Here is a 14,875-nt window from a genome sequence, read left to right as displayed (position 1 = left end):
TCCACAGTTGGTTATTGGCAAAGATCTATGCATTAGATTGTTCATCTCTAACCGTGAAGATGGTTGTTAAGGAAGCAACCATGTATTGTTACTTCAGTGATGATAATGATGATTATGGTATTTGTTAAACTCTTACTATGTGTCAAATACTGTACTAAGTGCTGGGGTAGACACACACTAATCAGGTTGGAACCAGTTCCTGTCCCACATTAATTCAGTCGAATTTATTGAGCACTTACTCTGTGCAGAAAAGACATTATAAGAGAGAAGGAGAACAGATACTAAATCTCCTTTTTCAGATGAGGAAACTAGGCACTGAGAGGTTAAGTGACCTGCCCAGGGTCACACAGCAAGCAAATAGAACTCTAACTCCAAGGTCTGTGCTTTTTCCACTAGACTACACTGCTTCCTAAGCATCCTTCTGTATCATTTTTAGAGTTGGGACACTGGAATCAGTACAAAGGTTGCTCTTACCCATTATGGCATTTCTTCTGTTTCTTATAAGTGTCACCCACATGATGAGTACAGTTTTCTAGGTAGTCTAAGGGTGGAAGGTGGGATCCAAACAAGGAAATTATTGGACCCAAAAAGGGAGTCAGTGGGACCACTGGATCACTGTGGAGTAAAAAGTGGATGTTGGGGGTGGAAGAAAGAAAAACTTGAGTAGCTTAATTTATTTTTTAGTAGGGGAGTTGTTAGTCACATGCCAAACTGTATTTTGCAGTGTATAGGTCAGAGGAATTCAATCCAAGTGGGGTGAGAAAAGCTCGTGTGATTGCCAAAGTATGGTGACCAAATTGATGAACCAGATATAAATAAATCATCTGGCCTGGGTGGCACACACAATAGAGTTCTGAAGTAAAACTGAGGGTGAGTTTGGGAACGTCTGACCAGAGTGTGCGACCCCCTTGACCATGGTATTAGTTGACTGGTGGATCTCCATTTCTTTAAGAAGAGGTCTAGAGATGGGCCCAGGAATAGTTTACTAATAAATTTCACTTCTATTCATGGAAAATGAATAGAATTGATAAATGAATTTGTGTTCAGTGAGTTGTTTGAAAATCACAGCCTGTTGGGAAAGAGGACGGAATTTCTGTAAGTGGATTTCTGAGAAGCAACGTGGTTTAGTAGAAAGAGTACAGATTTGGGAATCAGTGGACCTGGATCCTAATCTCAGCTCTTCCATGTACCTGCTGTGTGACCTTGGATAAGTCACTTAACTTCTCTGCGCCTCAGTTCCCTCATCAGCAAAATCTGTATTCAGTGCCTGTTCTCCTTCATATTTACATTGTAAGCCTCATGTGGGACCTGATTATCTTGTGTCTACCCCAGCACGTAGCACAGTGCTTGGCCTATAGTAAGCACTTAACAAATATCACTATTATTATTAGTAGTAGTAATAGTAGTAGTAATCAGCCTTTACTACTTTGAGTTCTGGATTTAAAACAACTGAATAATCAGGAGATTGCATGGAGTGTCATAAAGAGAATACAATCTAAAAAGAGGAAACAAAGGGTTGGCGTAAATAAGCACTTTTCTGAATATAGCAGTAGGAACAGTACGGTTCCCCAGGCATCTACCTTGGTTTAATACTTAAGTGATTTAGAAGAAGGAGTTCCAGTGAGATCGCAAAACCTGAAGATGGCACTTCATTCTCCGACGTAGTGGAATGACATTCATACGGGGTAAACTGTAGGCCTCGCTAATAAAATGGAATCAGTGGGTTTCAATGTGAACAGGTGCAAAGGATCAGGTATATTATTTATATTAAAGATTAATCCAAATCACAATTTCATGTTGGCGAGCTCTATATATTGTGACTCAGAAATGAGGTTTTTGACTCGGTCCAGTATGTGTCAGCCGGTCAAGTGAATCCTCAGCAACAGTTAGGAATGGGATTAAAAAAATGGAACGTAAATCTCGGCTTGCCATGATAGAAAACGAGTTCACCCACCCCTGGAATATCATTTGCTGTTCTAGTTGCTTCACCTTAGGAAGGACATAGTAGACCTGGAAAACTTTCAAGTGAAGGGCAGCCAAAATAGTTAAGGAGTGGAGAAACCTAAGTGGGTAGAGAGTCTTCATTCTGGGAAGATTAAGGCAGAGAAGGAAAATGGTTGAAGTCTACTACAAAATTACAGAGAAGGCGGAAGCTTGATGAAATGCACCACAGCAGGATCAGGGGCACCATTAGAAGCTTTCAGGTAGTGAATTCAGAACAAATAAAAGGAATCCCTTCCTCATCGAGCTGCAGGTAAGCAGATGGAATTGGTTAGTCGATAAAGTTATGCAGGTGAAAATGAATTGAGACCCAAAAGGGGTTTTAATTAATTAATGGGCAAGCATCCCATAATTGATTATTAAAGGATTTCAGTAGCATTATGACTGATGCCAAGGAGGTTAGTCAATCATGGTTTTTCCAAGTATATTGTTAGCGTTATTGAAGGCAGAATATAATCATAATTATGGTGTTTTTTAAGCCCTTACTTTGTGCCAAACACTTTCTAAGCTCTGGGGTAGATACAGGGTAATCAGGTTGTCCCACCTGGGGCTCATGGTCTTAATCCCCATTTTACAGTGAGGTAGCTGAGGTACAGAGAAGTTAAGTGACTTGCCCAAGGTCACACATCAGACAAGTGGCAGAGTGGGGATTAGAACCCACGTCCTCTGACTCCCAAGCCCGGGCTCTTTCCACTAAGCCATACTCCTTCACAATATGAACCTGGATAGACAAATGGCTTCACCCAGTAGTGATGTGGCTTATACTCTGCTATTCGATGCTTACATTTTAAGATTTAAAATATCTGCTCCAACAGGTGGCAGCTTTGCTAAACAAAGAAGTACATGTAAAAAGTATTCATTACGCTAATATTTTTCCTCTTAGAAGGTACTCCAAACTCCCACAGTGATATCTCAAAAGTGACCAGCAAATTGCTATCTTTGTTTCAGTTCTTCAAGTGAAAATTAAAACCAAGAGAAAAGCTCTTATTTCTGTTCCCAAAAGTCATTTCCAAAAGCATAAGGAATTTCACCTGATTGTTATTGTGACATCAGTGATTAAGCATTCGAGAATTCACACATCAGATTAAGTGCATAGCAAGTTAAAGTTGACAGAGAAATAAAACAGCTTCTGATGAAACTCCACAAAGGACAATCTTATCAGAAAAAAATCTCTTGTTTGGGTAAAATTTTAGAGTGTTGGTTAATTAGAGGAGCTCTCCCTCCCCATATATCTCATTTTTCTTTGATATATTCTCTTCTTCATTCCACTTAACTTTGTGTACCATTCTCTTTTCTGTTTCTCTCATTCATCTCATTTCACATCTTTGTACTGGCTCGGGTCAATAGAACTAGATTTACTGGTTGCTTAGCCTGCCTAAGAAAGTCAGTGTAGTTTAGCAGATTTATTACCGACTTGGAAGTCAGAAGGAAATTTAATGTCTGACAGAGATCTTGGAGAATGTTTTCCTCAGTTTCTACATCTACTCAATGTAGATATCATAATTACATTAACCACTTTAAAGTGATCGTATGAATGTCAAAGAAATGATATAAAAGTGACTTTTTAAAAGTTACTAAAGGTGCTATATGAACCTCAGGTGTTATTATTGGATTATATACAAGATACATATTTTTTAAAAAAAGATTTAAATCACAGGTAAATATAGTCAGGATTTGGGCCTAATTAATCTGTGTTGGACTTAATAACGGACTTCATTCAGGGAGATTAGAATTTCTAAATTTGTCCTCTGTCTCCATCTAATGAAATGCTCATTAGTGAATTTAAGGGACTCGTTAACCAACTGGTATTTCACATCTCACCGGCGTTCAACAGGAATGTCTGGTCGTAGACAAACTTAATTTCTTCCAATCAGAACTCAAGAGATTTTCCCCAGGACTCTGACGAGCATGTTTTTCAAACATCCTGTCAGTCATGTTTTGATGTTCTGTCCATTACAGCCAGTTTTATATTTTAGGTACCGTTGGCATAAATGGTGGGAAGACCGCACATATTCCTGTAAGTCTGGAACATGGAGCATTCGAGAATTATCTTAAACATTTTCTGGAAAAATATAGTCGGTTGGAAATGATGACAGGATTTTCAGAGACCTTTTGTACACCCAGACCGGAATCATTAGCCAATCAATTTTAGAAATGCCACCTCTTGTATTACCGATATTCTCCAAGAAACCTGCCTGATTACCAGAAAAATAAGCTATATACAAAGATTAAAGAAGCTTTGGCTGTCGTGCTTAAATTACAGTCAGTTGAGTGGAATTACCACAACCAAAGTAAAGATGTGCCCATTAATAAAAAGAAACTCAACACCTAGACAGCTACACAACGCTCTAGGACTGAAATCTGGAAAGGAGTTGTTAAAATCAGTAAGTAGCCTTAACTCTGAGCTCATCTGGATCATGTATTTCATAGCAGCCCAGAGATGTTCAGTGACTCGCCCAGCAGACAAGGGGCAGAGCTGGGATTCGAGCCCAGATCCTTCTGACTCCCAGGCCCGTGCTCTATCCACTAGACCGTGCTGCTTCAGGTTGGCCGCAAAGCCTTCAGGCTGAGCAGGGGGGCGGATATAAAACCTCCCACATGCGTAGTGCAAGAACGCTAGTCAGTGTCCATCTGCAGGAATGCGTACAAGTAGGACAGTGTTTGGGGGATAGTAAGCAGAAGAGTCTGATGAGTCTAATCTACATTCTCTACCTTACTATTCCAAGGTTACTTCTCAGTCAGTGGGGGATATAGTTGATTTTCATTTGTTTCAGACAATTTTTTTTATATTCATTAAGTGCTTACTGTGTGCCAGGCTCTGTACTAAGTGCTGGGGTAGATACAAGATAGGTTGGACACGGTCCATGTCCCACATGGAGCTCACAGCTTCAATCCCCATTTTACAGATGAGGTAACTGAGGCTCAGAGAAGTTAAGTGACTTGACAGTGATAACACAGTAGACAAGTGGCGGAGCAGAGATTAGAATCCAGGTCTTCTGGCTTCCAGATCCATGCCCTTTCTACTAGACCGCGCCGATCCTTTCTGTCCATTTCCTCTTCTTTGTTCTATGTTCTTTGTAGATTTAGCCAGTTTGCCCTTGGACTCCTCATATTTGCTTCTGTTTATTGTATTCTCAAATCTATAAATCTACTTGTGATTTGAGCATATCCATGCATTCTTATTTTATTTTATGGCCTATCTGCCTTTCCTTCCCTCATTTCACCAAAGTTAGAAGTCATGCAAATTCCAAGTGGAGATAGAAAGGGGAGAGAGAATAGGAAGATTGGCAGCCTATGTTGAAAATGATTTCTCCTTTCCTCTGGAGAGTTCAAAACAATCTAGTACTTACTTCTTGGAGGAGTGGAGATGCTGAGCTCCCAGGAAAAGCCCAAAGCCAGGAGGGAGTTGTAGTCAAGAGAATCAAGCCGCTACATTGATCCCTGCTCCCTCTTTGTCAGTAACAACTAGCACAGCGTTGCCTCCTCTCCAGTACTTACCTGCAGCTGATGGCAGCTCTTCAGTCTAATCAGTTGTGTAACAATTAACAGAAGAATAGGGAGCATATTAGCCTCATGCTTGGGGCATTGGAGAGAACAGTCATTCATTCAATAGTATTTATTGAGCGCTTACTATGTGCAGAGCACTGTACTAAGCGCTTGGAATGTACAAATCGGCCACAGATAGAGACAGTCCCTGCCCATTGACGGGCTTACAGTCCAATCATCTTTCATCTAAAGATCTAAGCGAAGGCCAAGAAGGTCATAATTCCTTAAGGTGGCTATTAGAAGTTTTTACTCATGTCCTAGAGCTAGTCTAGAATTTTGAGAGCAGAGTCTCACTCATCTATTGAGTAGTTTCGACGACTTCTCATTTTTATTTTTGGCAAGCTTAATGACACAGATGATAATTACCATATGTTCGAGGGCCACTCACATAAAGCTGCTTTACAAACTGCATATGGTCCTTTATCTTGGCCTCCCGTGGTAAACTAGAAGAGCAACATGCAAACAAGAGGAAAGAATGGCAAGGCCTGAAGATGAAGCACCCTCCTTTATTTTTTATTCAGTGGATGTCTTCGGTTAAGTGATTCTTATGCTGTAGTCTTTCAAAAGAGTTTATTTCTCAGTTGTAAATTCCTGCTACTATGTGGAGGAGTGACTAACTCTGGCTTAGAGACTGGGAAAATGTGCATATACATGTTGATTCCATGGAACACTGGTTGAGTATGGCTGGATCCTGTCTGCCCATTTAAAAAGAAAATGCTATAATTTACATTGGCTCTTGGTCCCATTTAGAAAGAGTGTGTGCTTCATTCATTTTTCCAGGCCAGTCCTTATTTAATAAATAGAACTCAAGATGGCCATTTTAAGAAATACATCATTGACAAATGCCTCTTCCGCCTCCTTCCTTTAATTGCAGATGAAATTAGCAGTGAATTTATTTTCTATTCATTCAAAGTCATAAAAGCAAATTAACTTAGAGTTAAGAAATGGTTATTCCACTTAAGCTGCAGTGTGGATTTGAAATTGCAAATTTCATTGTCCCTAATCATATTAGTAGGATGATTTAAGTGCCTGCATTCTGATTTTTAGAATGTGGAGAACCAACATAGCAGTACGAAGTCAGTGTTTCAGCAGTGGGAAATGGGAGAGCTATGGTGGATGAAAGCTCATTACGGGCAGGGAACATTGTTGTAAGCACATAGTAAGAGCTCACTAAGTGTCATTGATTGACCGACCCATTCGAATATCAGTTGGGTTTATTAAGTGTTTGCTAAGTTGCAGGGCACTGTGCTCAGTGCTTGGGAGAATACAGCAAAGTTGGTACAAGTGTTTTCTGCCCATTACAGAATTTACAGTCTAGAGGAGGAGCTTACAGTGTGTCGTATTTTCGATTCTCTTCAATGGGGCGTGAAGGTAAGTTTCCAAGAAAGTACTGGAGAGGAGGCAAACGCTTGTCATCATCTCAAATCTGAAGGGAGATATGTGATTGTTAGGAGGTTTGTCCTAATGCCTGATTTATGAGCAATTGGAGGATGTGGTTCTGGGAATTCCCCAAAGAAATTGGGAAATAGGGTTGAGTCCTGGAGAGAATAACCTTGAATCAGTATTCTAACAGCAAAGCAAAATGTTCTGTTTTTGGCCTATTTTAGTTATATAAGTTATGGTAATCACCGCTGTCATTATCCTTGATATCAGTAGAGGGGTTAAAAAGCATAGCTGTGGGTAGAACTCATTCTGGGACTTAATTACAGATTTAGGTTCACGGGTAGAGTTGAGTTGCTTTTTAAATAATTTTTTCAATTCATTGTTCCATACCAGGGATTGGAAGCCCAGGCTGTGCCTCTGTAACCCACAGTGTTATAAACGAGCATTATGGGGATTAAAAAACATTGTTGATAAAAGTACTTTTAAACTGGGGGGGAGAGTGGCATTTTTATTATAGTAAACTGAAGAATAAAAGGCACCCAGTTTTACCATGGGTTGGTTTAGGTCCCTGTAAAATGATAAGATTTGATAGGGGGTTGATAGTAATTATTAATAATAATAATAATAATGATATGATGATATTTGTTAAGCGCTTACTCTGTGCAAAGCACTGTTCTAAGCACTGGGGGAATACAAGGTGATCAGGTTGTACCACATGGGGCTCACAGTCTTAATCCCTATTTTACAGATGAGGTCACTGAGGCACAGAGAAGTTAGGTGATTTGCCCAAATAGTCGGTGTATTTGTTAAGTGCTTATGTACCAAGTGCTAGGGTTGATGTAAAATAATCAGGTTGGAAACAGTCTCTGCCCCGTATGGGGTTCACATTTTACTAGGAGGGATAACAGGCATTTAATCCCTAAAATATTAGGGATGAGGAAACTGAGCTCAGAGAAGTTAAAGGACTTGTCCAGTGTCACAAAACAGGCAGGTGGCAGGTCTAGAATTAATATCCAGGTCCTCCGATTCCCAGATCTGTGCTTTTCCTGCAGGAGTGGAGCAACCTGAAGGTACAGCTACTACAAACTTCCCAGCATTTCGAATATTTGCAAAGCAGTGACTGATGGAATATGCCAGAGCAGCAAGGACCCTGCAAACTCCTCATTTAACCCTAATGAATCAATCACTTGTATTTATTGAGCACTTATTCTGTGCGGAGCACTATGCTAAGAGCTAGGGAGACTACACTGCAACAGAATTGGTAGATGTATTCCCTGCCCACAACCAGTTTACAGTCATAACGAACTGCAGCTTCTACTGCTTGTTTCAAGAAAAGCAAAAAGTGAATCAGCGATTGTGGAGAAGTGGCCAGAAAAGGCAAACAGAGTCAGTCGGTTCATTCATTCAATAGTATTTATTGAGCGCTTACTATGTGCAGAGCACTGTACTAAGCGCTTGGAATGTACAGATCGGTAACAGATAGAGACAGTCCCTGCCCTTTGACGGGCTCACGGTCTAATCGGGGGAGACGGACAGACAAGAACAATAGCAATAAATAGAATCAAGGGGATGAGCATCTCATTAAAACAATAGCAAATAGATAGAATTAAGGTGATGTACATTTCATTAACAAAATAAATAGGGTAATGAAAATATTATTTCATTATTATCTTTATCATCATTTCATTATCATTATCATCATTATGATAATTATATATTAATTATATACAATTATATCATTATATATCATTATATAATATTATCGTTATTTCATTATTACATCAAATGACAGTTGTATTTATTGAGCGCTTACTGTGTGCGAAGGCAGGGTTAAGCTTTAAAGGTGACAACAGGAATTCATTCATTGTCATACTTATTGAGCGCTTACAGTGTGCAGAGCACTGTACTGAGCACAAGGAATTGAGGCAGCAGGAGGGGGAAAATCAGGAGGGCTGGGGAAGGACCCACCTGTGGAAAAACCTCAACTCTCCTTGGCCTTTACAAGTAGTGCCTGCTCTCTGTCTCTCTCCCTTTCTCTCGCCCCGCTCCATCCCATTTTTTCTCTCTCCTCCCTCCCTCTCTGTCTCTCAGTGGCGGGTCGCTGAATGATTCAAATCGACAGATAGCAGTAGGTTCTAAAGGAGCAGTGGGAAAAACTCTGTCACCCAGAGAGTCGCAAGCTTATGAAACTCCTTATCACAGGAAGTTTCATATGTTCACATATGTAGAAGTTTCTGATCGTCCTCATCTTGGAGTATCCTGCGGTTCAAATACCGTGTTGCCGATGGCATGAGTGTATACAAGACTATGAGTGGCATTGAGAGGATCTTCTGCATCCTCGCCAACCTCAGCGAGTAAGATATCACCTCCCACGTCCCAATCGTACGCTCGGATTGTTTTCGAATAGCGGTGTTGGCTTGCACGCCCCCGGCAACGTGCATTTAGGGAGTGAGAGTAGCCTCTCTTACCTTTGGTTTAGTCTTAAAGTGGGCGCAAGGTGATGACGTGGTAATCATTTTAATGTGCAAAATAAATTTCAGAAACATATTTGAAATGGTAATAAGAACCTTCTTTCCAACCCCTAAGGTTTTGTAAATAATTGAATGATGCACGCTCGAGAGGAAAGATCGGTTTTGAAGGTGCTTAATTTTGTCACTAGAGAAGAGAATTAGTCTAAAACCATAAATGTTTCAGATCTGAACAGCACATCTGTGAAGAGCATTATCTAAATCAAGGAAATGTATAATTTCAGGGCACTCAAGTGGAATTCCACAAAGATGTACTATGTGGTCCATTTTCCCCTTTTCATTCTAAGTGATACTTTTCCTTCTTTTTGTTGTTGCTTACAGGAGTTAAATGTTCGTTTAAAATTGATGCCTGATTAAATGGTCGTTACTGGTAAAGTCTGTGGACTGTCTTGGTTTCCTGCATATCCATCATTTCAAATCCTCAGGTTCCTTCAGGAGGGGAGAAATGTTCACTGTTGATTCATAAGTTAGTTTTTCTTGGCTATACAAGTGATGACTTTGCCATCCAGATGGAATTTGGAGATCCTTTAGCAAGGGCTTATATAACAGGGTGTCTCAAGTAGAATTTTTTTCATTTACATAAATATTCTTTCCTTTAAAAAGACAATCATACTTTTTTTTAAATCAGAAGAAATTTAGGTTGTGACAGCTGAATGCAAGGCCCTTGCTGTCTTTTAAAACTAGAAGCATTACTGAATACAGACTCAAACCTTTGGGCATGTTTTCTTTAATCCCATTAAATGTACCCTCATTTTGGTGGAAGGGGAGAGAGGGAATTTGAAGACATTTGAAACCAGTGGACTAGCAGAGAGTTGAAGAAAGGGGTGGGATTCTGTCTCTGAATGACTTCATTCAGGAACCTTGCCCTATCAAATATGCAGCCCGTTGTTAGAGCCCATGCAATTAAGGAATTGGGAGGAGAGCTGAGACTCAGCAGAGGATGGCACCTGAGAAGGCTACAGCTAATACTGCCAGGAGACAATTCTCCAGACTTCCCCGAGAGGCCCTTTGCTGTACACAGCCTCCTGCACTCAAAAATGTCCAGAAATCTTCAGGCAACAAACAGCCTGTTATTGGTTTTTTAGTATTAAGTGTAACAGAGTGGTACAGTTTTGCAGACCGCTATTAAATTAATTCACTAACATGTTTTACTTCCTTTCTGCCCATTGTAAAAAGCGATGACTATATGACTGGCTGGATGCAGTATTTATTCAGAGTTTTCAGCATGCCAGGTACTGAGCTAAGCACTGGGATTGATATAAGTACATCAGACACGGTCCCTGTCCCACTTGAGGCGTACAGCCTATGAATAAATAGAGAATGATACGGGCTTTCAATTTCAATTTCCTTATCATTAAATTTGAGATATCAGAGGGAGAAATGGAATAAGACTGTGGACACTTTTCTGATTCTCTTTATCAAAAATAGGGAAAGCCTCCCTAGATTTGGAAATTAATATAAGGTGAACCAAAGCTTGCGTTATCCTTCCAGTAGAGTTTGACTTTTGGTGATCATAGTGGGGTGGGCATGACGAGGACAAGATTTTTAAGTAGGAGACAGTAGGATTTAATTCCCCAATTTACAGATGATGAAACCGAGGCACAAAGATGCGAGTAGCCCAAGTTCACACAACAGACAAATGGCAGAGCTGGGATCAGAACCCAGGTCCTCTGACTCGCCCAGCCATGGGAGTCACTAGGTCCACTAGGCCACGTTGCCAAGGGATCTCTTGATTTCTAATGTTTGATTACAAGCACTTCCTTTCCTTGATTATTCTGAATATTTATTCTCAGTAGGAAATTATATTTAACGGTCAGTCCAGCTTCTTAGTAAAAACTTGGAAATTTTCCAACTCTAAAGAAGTATATTCCTGTGAGCCCCATGTGGGACAGTGACATATCTGAGCTGATTATTCTGTATATCTCCTAGTGCTTAGTAAAGTGCTTGGCGCATAGTAAGTGCTTAATAAACACCACAATTGTAAATATTAAATTGTTGAACTTGAACCACATTTTTCTGTTCATTAAGTTTCACAGGCCATCCTGACATGCCTCTCTATTTTGGAACACATTTCTGTGATAAAGACTTTGAAGGCCCAACAAGTTTGAGCGATGTCCTTGAGGTTTTTGATCCCGTATTTGTCAAAATTCTTTTCATTATTATTTAGCATCAGTAAGTGTGAGCGTTGGGCTAGTTCCAGGTGCCCTATAGCCTCGTTTGAGGCAGCTTACAATTTACATTAGACATTGGACATAACACAAACATAGGCTGTAGATAGTACATTTTGAGGAATGTTCTCATGTTGTTAGCATTCACAGGATGCAGTGATTGGTAAAGTGTAGGGTAATCTGGCCTTGGGAGTCCCATGTGCCAAATTGTTCTGTCTTCCCAGTTAATATCTCAGACTGGAGGTGGACTAGGCATGGGGAACTGTGAGGAAGAAAGCACCTGGGCAGAAGCTTTCCAACTCCAACGTTGTTACATCAGTAGGTTCCTGAAAAGTGCAGCTGTTTAGAATTGTGATTAGTCTGATATAGCTAAATTGTTTACATCACTCTATAGCATGTACATTTTTTTGCTCTGACAAAACTTTCCCTGCAGATAAAATTACTGTTCTCCCCCATGTAGCCCTCTTAATTAGTTCCATGAAAAGTGTTAAGTGAAAGAACACAAAATGAAGAAATTTCCCATAGGAAATTATACCAAGTGTATTAGCGTATTCTCCAGATTCAAAAGATTTACTAAAACAATATGAATATCTTTAAAATGATATGATGATGGTGTTTGTTAGACGCTTATGATGTGCCAAGCACTGTGCTAAGCCCTGGGGTAGATACAAGGTAATCAGGTTGTCCCACGTGGGACTCACAGTCTTAATCCCCATTTTACAGATGAGGTAACTGAGGCCCAGAGAAGTAAAGTGACTTGCCCAAAGTCACACAGCTGGCAAGTGGCAGAGCCGAGATCAGAATCCACGACAACTCCGTGCTCTTGCCACTAAGCCATGCTGTCCCTTCAACACTAATGGTAACATGGGAGTATTAATAGCCTTTATTAAACACCTCTTAGATGCAAAAACGTGGTACTATCAAAAAAATAATGTGAATAATGATGTGAATATGTTCCAATAAAATATTTTGAATTAGATTTTTTTAATGTGTAATTTTCCAACTGTTATCTTTCATATCCTATTCAGGCTGTTCTAGCAGATTAGGGATCTGCTTTTATCTGTGGTAATCTGAAGCGGTCGCTAATCACCTCATTCAAATCAATAAAAATATGCAAGAGGCTTAGAAGGAGAGCAAGGGAAAGTTGCATTACAATTCAGTAATGCCATTTGTGAAAGGAAAATTATAATTGGGGAGAGCTGTAATTTGATCAGAGTCATATGAGCAGCATTTTTAATCTGAGTAAATCATTTGGAAGTAATAGAAAAATAGTAGGGGTATTTGTTGAGTGTCCACTGGTGCAGTGCTTAGGAAAGAACAACAAATATCCAAGACATGTTTCCCAGGCACGAAGAGCTTAAGCTGTAATGAGGGAAACTAAATTAGAAAAGTTTACAAATTGAATAATCAGGGTAAATAGAAGATTGGGACAGTTGATTCTTCTCATGTAAAGAAATGGGGCAGAGGAAGGGTAAAAATGAATATGTAGGTGCTTGAGGTGGTTGTTAGATTGAAGTATAAAGGCACTGTCTAAATAGGTTAACTGTTGGTTACATCTAAAGAACATCCTGAGTATACTGAATATGTAGTAAGAAGTCAATTACCTGGATGTCATTTATCTAATTGGTAATCCAAATCACGGTTATATAAATTAATCATATTAATTTAGGATGACGAAAGCAAATTAGGGTATGAGCCTGACCCAAATAAATTATGAGGGGTGAGGACAAGGCGAACATGAAGTCATTCTTCACCAAGTCGCACGTCACTAGGGCTAGGGGCATCCACTGAAATTTTAAAACGACTGTTTCAAAACCAATGAAGGAAGTGCTTCTTCTTACCTGCTAAACATATGAAATTTATTACCCCAGAAACTTGGGAAAGTTGAAAATACCAGTATTTCAAAAGGGATTTGGATACATTCACGGGTGAGCGCGGGCTTGGCTTATGGACTCGCCTGGGCTGTGAGAGAAGACCCCACTTGGCTGTCTCCAGCTTCCGACCCGACGATGTCTTGTGGTTTGTGTGTCGTGTTGTCTTGTGGTGTCACCACACTGCATGGAAAAGCAGGGAGTACTCTCTGGCCCCCCTCTTTCTGATGCTGCGGAGTGCCTGGCCTCCCACTGGGCCCTAGGAAGACGTGAGAATGCCAGGTGCCAGACCAGCGGTGATGAGAAGCAGAGGTGATGACGAGGTGGTACCCGGCAAGTCCCAGGGACCATGTGCTGGGGACCAGGGAAGTTGGACTGACCCAAATCCTTCAGGAGGCCTGGGTCCGGGCTGCTTGGCTGCAGTGGGTGGGTGTGGGATCGGTCCTCTCCCTGATTCATCTAACTACCTCGCTCTGACACTCTCACTACCAACCAGCCCCAGTTACTTACCCACTCTCTGTCCCCCACTACTAGACCCCTCAACTCATTCTTAGTCCTCTCAAGCCTACTTTCTCCGCCCGTAGCACTGATGGGCTAATGTCATTGTTGGCTTATGCTGTCGAGTCGTGTCCGACCCATAGCGACACGATGGACACATCTGTCCCAGAACGCCCCGCTCTCCCTCTGCAATCGTTCTGGTAGAGTGTCCATACAGTTTTTTTGGTAAAAATCCTGAAGTGGTTTACCACTGCCTCCTTCCGCGCAGTCAACTCGAGTCTCCGCCCTCGACTCTCTCCCATGCCGCCGCTGCTCAACACAGGTGAGTTTTGACTTGTAGCAGATTGCCTTCCACTCGCTAGCCACTGCCCAAGCTAGGAATGGAATGGATATGCCTCTGCTCGACTCTCCCTCCCGTAGTCGAGACGGGTAGAATACTGGAAACTCTCCAGGTGCGACCCTGAGAGGGCTCTGGGCTAACAGGGAATCAAATTATTTGCCAATCCATAGCAGCAAAGGGACCAAGGAGACTGCTGAGGGACAAGATGCTGGCCCTCCTCAGAGTCTGCACACCTGGACCCAGGGCTCCCACAGCCTGCTGGGCCTAACCTTCTCATCCTTCCTTACCAAAGATCTCACAGCAACTAAATTAAAACTAAAAACCTTGTGGTACACACTGTTATTTGAGTGGACAGTGGAGGGATGAAGGAGAGTGAGCATCACTGAGGAAATGAAACGAAAATAGCCGCCATGCATTCGTAACGTCAGAAAGTTATGAATTCTGCACATGCATGATGGCCATCCGGAACGGACCAAGCGGCAACCATCCTGAACGTGTCAGGCGGTGCAAATTATTCCTGCTGTGGGCTGCCATCCTGCG

The 14,875-nt window shown here is 41.1% G+C and overlaps 1 protein-coding gene and 1 non-coding gene across 5 annotated transcripts in view; one reads left to right on the top strand and one right to left on the bottom strand.

The window, feature by feature from the left end:
• The window catches only part of LOC100076573 (BTG3 associated nuclear protein), a 207,415-nt gene that overhangs the window by 89,552 nt on the left and 102,988 nt on the right, over positions 1–14,875 (top strand). The window lies entirely within an intron of this gene.
• On the bottom strand, positions 14,328–14,465 carry LOC114815382. The gene has a single exon (XR_003763144.1). It is a non-coding gene; the product is annotated as a small nucleolar RNA SNORA7 (small nucleolar RNA).

Source organism: Ornithorhynchus anatinus, chromosome 11 (assembly GCF_004115215.2).
Source record: "Ornithorhynchus anatinus isolate Pmale09 chromosome 11, mOrnAna1.pri.v4, whole genome shotgun sequence".
Classification (NCBI taxonomy): Eukaryota; Metazoa; Chordata; class Mammalia; order Monotremata; family Ornithorhynchidae; genus Ornithorhynchus; species Ornithorhynchus anatinus.
The sequence above is the reverse complement of the archived record's forward strand: the minus strand, read 5'-3'. Positions and strand labels throughout refer to the sequence as shown.